The sequence below is a fragment of the Marmota flaviventris genome, chromosome 2 (genome assembly GCF_047511675.1).
Source record: "Marmota flaviventris isolate mMarFla1 chromosome 2, mMarFla1.hap1, whole genome shotgun sequence".
In the NCBI taxonomy this organism is placed as follows: Eukaryota; Metazoa; Chordata; class Mammalia; order Rodentia; family Sciuridae; genus Marmota; species Marmota flaviventris.
In genome coordinates this window covers 141,309,907-141,316,299 of record NC_092499.1, presented here as the reverse complement: position 1 = coordinate 141,316,299, position 6,393 = coordinate 141,309,907, and the positions used below count along the sequence as shown (strand labels likewise).

Below are 6,393 nucleotides of genomic sequence, written 5' to 3'. Positions count from 1 at the left end.
TTCGGAGCAGCGGCGGCGGTCAACCTCAGCCTCCCTTAGCAACCAGAGCACACTGCCCAGAAAGACTTCTATTGGCCTCACGGAGTTTGATGGGCAGCTCTACCATGCAATCCCAGCTCTTGGCCCTGGTTTCCGCGCTTACTCACAGGAGGGCTCCTAGGTTTTACGGCCCTCCTCTAGTGCCCCGCCCAAAGCCCGGTGGCTTGCGGCGCATGCGTGGGTAGCTGGTTGTGTGCTGGGCCAGCGCGGAGCCGAAGCGGCCGTGGTGAAGCGCCTGGGCTCGGTCGAAACCGCCGAGTCGGCTCCTCGCCTAGTAGCCGTCGCCGCAGAGCGGCCGTCTGTTGTCTTTCTCCGCGGCGAAGGTGCAGAGCTGCTCCGGCTCGGCCCGCGGGGGAGCCCCGGGAGCCGCACGGTGAGAGGGCAACTTAGTTGATGGAGTTGAGGGAAGTTTTGTGGTTTGAGGAGGGGTCGGGGCGAGGAGCGCGGAGCGCCGGCCCCTCCCCCTGCGCCGGCTCCTCGGGGCGGGGGCGGGGGCCGGGGCCGGGGGCGCGCGGGCGGGGATGAATGGGCGGCGGGCACTTCCGCGGCCCCGCTCTGTGAACCCCTCCTCCGGTATTGTCTGTGCTCGGGCTGAGGCGCGCCTCCGGCTCCCGCTGTTCCCCTCTGGGCTGCCGCGGCGCCTGGGTGGGGGGCGCGGCACCTCTCCCGGCCGCGGTTGCTCCGGTGGCGCCTGCGCCCCCCGCGAGGCTTTGGACCCTCTCCCGGGGCTCCGCGCCACGGGGGCCGTCCTTCTCCTCCCGGGCGGGCAACCGCTCCTTGGGTCTCGCCTGTCGGGCGGAGTGCGCTGCCGTGAACAAGTGCTGCGAGCGCTAGGGAGCGGCTCCCCCGGGCCGGTGCGGACTGTAAACACTTCGGGCCGCGCCCGCCTCGGGGGGCTTTTCTGCGTCTTCTCCGGCGGCGCGGCCCTACTGACCCGTGCGTCTTCTCCCGACACCAGAGGCCAGGGGGGACCGGTGCGGTCCACTAGCGCTCCGGGAACCGTGCATTTGGCTCGCCTTGCCACAGAGCTCAAGTGCAGCAACACTTTGAGACCAAAAGAAACAGTTTTTTTTTTTAAATTTTTTGTTGTTGTTTTGTTTTTTGGTAAATATGGCTCAGGGACACTTAAAAATTTTTTTTTGTTGTTTGCTACAGTTTTTTTTTTTTTTTGTTGTTGTTGTTTTGTTTTTTGGTAAATATGGCTCAGGGACACTTAAAAAAATTTTTTTTTGTTTGCTAAGCCAACCAGTATGTAAGGAGTTTTAAAAACTCATGGGGAAATTTTTTTTTTTTTTCCATTAAGAAAGAGTACACGTTTTTTAAAAAAATAATTAACAGAATAGTTCCGACATATTGTTTCTTGATCCTACTGTGTACTCAGAAATGCACAATCAAAGTTGGATTGAGCAATATTTTGGTGTTCGTTCTTTGCTCTTGTACTCAGTAATGAAGTTATTTTGAGAGTTTATTGCCTCAGGCAAATATGAAGTGCTTAGCATTGGACCTTCTTTGGTTACTACCCCCACTCCGATTTATTTTCAGAAGAAGCAGTTTATTCAGTTTTTATAAGCCCTTGGACTGTCCAGATCAGGACAAATGCTGCAGTGCTTGAAAGGTCATTATTTGCAAATTTGTGAAGGAGTTATGATCATTTGAGATAAATCATTGTTACTGTTCTTGCCCTCTGTAATGGTCTCTTGGGGATTTGTGGACTGCATTAATTACAAGCCTTGTTAAGCTTTGGTTGTACCATTCCACTGCATTCGGTTTGTTGGGCTTAGGATATGAGAATAATTCTGTTTAAATTCCCCAGATGGAACTAGCTTACATGTCTGTCATTCATAGAGGAACAAATTGACCAAAGTATCATTTAACGTTAATTTCAGTTGTATCCCTTTGCCATTTGCTAAATTAAAGAAATTTGGGAAATACTGAGTGTAATGCTTTGTTTTGATTTCTCATGCTAGTGAGTAATCTGGAGAAGTGATTTTGGGTGTTTCTGATTTGGTTGGCCTTCTTGTGCTTGAAAACCAACTTTCTTCACCTGATAAGCTAAAAGAAGACATTTCTTAAGGCATAGGGATGGAGGAATCACAATGTTTGTCTTGGGCTTCCTTTCCTGTTTCTGTGGTTTTGTGTGTGTGTGTGTGTGTGTGTGTGAGAGAGAGAGAGAGAGAGAGAGAGAGTGTGTGTGTGTGATTGTGGGGTGGAAGGTAGGGAGGGTGACAGAGGTTGGAACTAGTTGTCAGGGAGGGACATAATGTAAACAAATACTACTTAAAATGTAGTGTGACAAGTACACCAGTTGCTTTCCTTCTCTAGGCTGTGATAGCGTGTTGTACATACTTTCGTTATAGAATTTCTCACAGTTCATTTATTTGCTGGACTGAACAGTAACTGTACTGGTAGTGTAAATGGAATCCTCTGGTCTTTTAACTCCTTGAAGACTGTAATGGGCCTTACTTAGCTTTGTATCCTCTTTGCCCAAAAAAGTGTTATACACAATGCAGGCATTCAGCATGTGTTTGAATTGGGTGAAATGCTTTTTACTAGCCAGTGGTAGTGAACAGAGGAGGTAGCCATTGACTCTGAGGACTTGTCCAAAATGAGAGTTTACTTGTACATCTGTGATGAAATTTAGTTTTATTTAAAAAGGATTTCTCACCCTCCTTTTCATCTGTTGATTTCTTCTTGAATTGGGGTTCAGATCATGCACTATGGATTTCAAAAAAAAAAAAGATTGCAATTTAGAAATCCTCCCCCCCAGTTGGTGAAAGGTTAAAATGTTAAAACTGCTGTACTAATCCATTCACAACTCCGCATGTTCCTCAGTTGTGAAATTAGGAGATAGCACGATTTAGAAGGAAGTACACACATTTTGGAGGTAGGTAAATTTGAGTCCAAATCCTCACATTTCCTTTGAATAGTTTTGTCCTTGAGCACCTTACTTTACCTCTCAGCTTCAGTTTCCTGTTCTAAAAGGTGTAGTAGCATGCTTACAGTGTTCTTAGGAATAAGTGAAACTGTGTTAGGTAGCTGTCTCCTGGTAGCCATAATGTTAATTTTGATGCATTTTTTACATAACTTACAAAAGCATTCTTAAAAGTGATGCTTCTGTGTGTGGTGGTTCAGCTGTTTCTTTGATAAAGAAGAAATCCTGAGACTTGAGTCTTATTTATACGCTTTTTTTTTTTTTTTTTTTTTTTATATACCGGGGATTGAACTCAGGGGCACTCTATATCCCCAACCCTTTTAATTTTAAATTTTGAGACAGGATCTTGCTAAGTTGCCCAGGCTGGCCTCAACCTTGGTGATCCTCCTGGTCAGCCTCCTGAGTAGCTGGGATTACAGATGTGCTGCCCCTGCACCCAGCTGTGCTTGCTCCTTCAAGGTTAATGTTTAGCGCACTCAAGTAGGTTTCATTTACTATAGTTATTACTAATGAGGGCAGGTATCCATTTGAAAGCACTGCTTCCCCTGTCAGGCTGTCTTTGGGGAGACTGGAGGAAGCAGTTGGTAGAAAGTTTGTTTTGTGAGCATGTCCTCAGATTTATAGTCTTTCTCTTCACTTTTGGGTTGAATGATACAGAATAAGTAGAAGATGAATAGATCACCTATTTTTATCAGTCTTTGTTGGGAGGGTGGACTAGCAGATCTGTTCCTGAAATACTGTCATTTGTATGAATAGTTGTGTTGGGCAGTGGGGTACTTTCTTTTTTCACCTCTTCAGAGCTGTGTTCAGTATCTGGGAAAGTTGCATATTAATGTGTTTATATGATGTGGATATTGGGGTGGGAGAGAAGGAATAGGTGTGAGGTGTTTACCGTTTATGTCACTCGGTAGGCTCTTTTATGGAAATTAATGTTTTTGAATTTGTACTTTCTGATCATGTCATAAGCTCATACTTTTCCATAGTATTAGCCTGTCACTCAAAATAACCAGTTATTCTTAAATGGTTAGGAATTAATTAAATATGACATTCTATAATAATTAGTGTTTTTAACTAAGACATCATATTACAAAAAGTCAGTAGGAGTTAAGAGTTTTACAGACTGAAGATAGTTCTCTGATGGTGATCTCTAGTAAAAGCATGTGATATGGAATCACAGGATCTGACTTCACATCCAGAGTTTACCATTATTTGCTGTGTGATCTTGAGCAAGCTGCTTTATCTGCCTTAGACTTAGTATCCTTCCTTATAAAGTGAAAAATTAATATTATCCTTGTCCTGTTTATTATATACTACTCTTGTGAGAAACACATGAGATAAATCACTATACAAATGCTGTGTGGTGGGGCTGGGGATGTGGCTCAAGCGGTAGCGCGCTCGCCTGGCATGCGTGCGGCCCGGGTTCGATCCTCAGCACCACATACAGACAAAGATGTGTCCGCCAAATATTAAAAAAATAAATATTGAAAAAAACAAATGCTGTGTGGTGGTGTAATTTCATTGGTTAGCTACTGCTTTCAATAAAACTGAAATCCTAGTCTAAAAAGGGAAAACATCCAAGTTTATTGTTTGTTCTTTAAAGAAGGTAATTAAAATAGTACAACATTTTTATTGCCATTCTTTTTGCTTGGGAAACTGATATTTTTCTTTTCACGTTTGGGTCTTCTTTTGTTTCCTTTTATAACATTTGTTGTGGAATATTTTCTAAAATAAATTTCAGTTCACAGTGCTTGCTGTTAGACCCAAATTACTGTGGACTTACAGGAACTGACATTGGATGCCAGTGCTTGAAGTCAGGTGAAACCACAACAGTGAACAAAGAATGTCAGAATATTTCAGAAGACTACAAAAGAAGCTAGTCTGATCTTTACTATCATTTTCATACTTAAGATTTAAAAAACTTTGTAAGTCAGGGGAGTGTGCCTCTTATGTGCCAGATGTTATACTGAATCTTACCTATATTTCTTATATAATTCTTAAACCTATGAGGTAGGAATTATTAATCTATTTTAGGATGAGGAAATAACTAAAGTGACTTGGCAGTGACCATATAGGTAGTAGGCCATGGTGCTGAAATTTGAATTCTGGCTCCAAAGGCCATGTTTTTTACATCATTGATAACTGTCATCTGGAAAAAGTACATTTGAAAAACAAGTCAAGTTTATAGAAGCATTATAAATTTATGATATGTCACCCATTTTTAAAGAATAATTTTAGTTGTAGATGGACACAATACCGGTAGGCTCTTTTATGGAAATTAATGTTTTTGAATTTGTACTTTCTGATCATGTCATAAGCTCATACTTTTCCATAGTATTAGCCTGTCACTCAAAATAACCAGTTATTCTTAAATGGTTAGGAATTAATTAAATATGACATTCTATAATAATTATATTATATTTAATTTATTTATAAGTGGTGCTGAGGATTGAACCCAGTGCCTTATATGTGCTAGGCAAGAGCTCTACCACCGAGTTACAACCCCAGCCCAGTGCACCTGTTTTAAGTATACAAAATTTAGTGAATTTTGAAAAGGTATCCGTGCTTATAACTTAAATAGCACTATCAAGATATAGAACATTTCTGTCATTTGTGATGTGCTGCTTTCCAGCAGTCCCTTCAACTCTTACCCATTGTCTACCTCACCATAGACAACAACTAGGGTACTCTCTTTTCTGTCATTGTAGTTCAGTTTTGTCTTGTCAAGTCTGGCCTGCTGCCTGTTTTTGTAAATAGGGTGTTCTTTGGAAAGCCACGCCCTTTTGTTTACATATTGTCTTTGACTGCTTTGGTGCTACAGTGGCATCCTAGAGTAGTTAACACAGAGACCCTGTGATCCTCAAAGACAAATATATCTATGGTGAGGCCTTCTATAGAAAAAAATTTGCTGATCCTTGTTCTGTATAACCAAATGCAGTTATTTCTGTCTAAGAAGTTTAATAATAATTCTGTACTATTATTCATACATATTCAGCTTTTTTTTTTTGTCTCCTAAATGTCTTTTATAGTTGATTTAAAACAATTTTATTTGAACCAGGGTAAAATCAAAGTTGCCTCAATACATTTTTTTTTTAATTTTTTTTTTTTTTTGAAAGAATATTTTAATATTTATTTTTTAGTTTTTGGCAGACACAACATCTTTGTTTGTATGTGGTACTGAGGATCGAACCCGGGCCGCACGCATGCCAGGCGAGCGCGCTACCGCTTGAGCCACATCCCCAGCCCCAAAATTTTTTTTTAAAGAGAGAGGAGAGAGAGAGAGAGAGAGAGAGAATTTTTAATATTTATTTTTTAGTTTTTGGCGGACACAACATCTTTGTTTGTATGTGGTGCTGAGGATTGAACCTGGGCCGCACGCATGCCAGGCGAGCGCGCTACCGCTTGAGCCACATCCCCAGCCCATC

The 6,393-nt window shown here is 42.3% G+C and overlaps 1 protein-coding gene across 7 annotated transcripts in view; it reads left to right on the top strand.

Moving 5' to 3' along the window:
* Positions 1–342: 342 nt before the first annotated feature.
* The window catches only part of Akap13 (A-kinase anchoring protein 13), a 346,713-nt gene continuing 340,662 nt past the window's right edge, over positions 343–6,393 (top strand). For all 7 annotated transcript variants that reach the window (XM_071608649.1, XM_071608648.1, XM_071608646.1 and 4 more), the window contains exon 1: positions 343–412. The gene's annotated coding sequence lies outside the window, so the exon portion shown is untranslated. The remainder of the gene's footprint in view (positions 413–6,393) is intronic.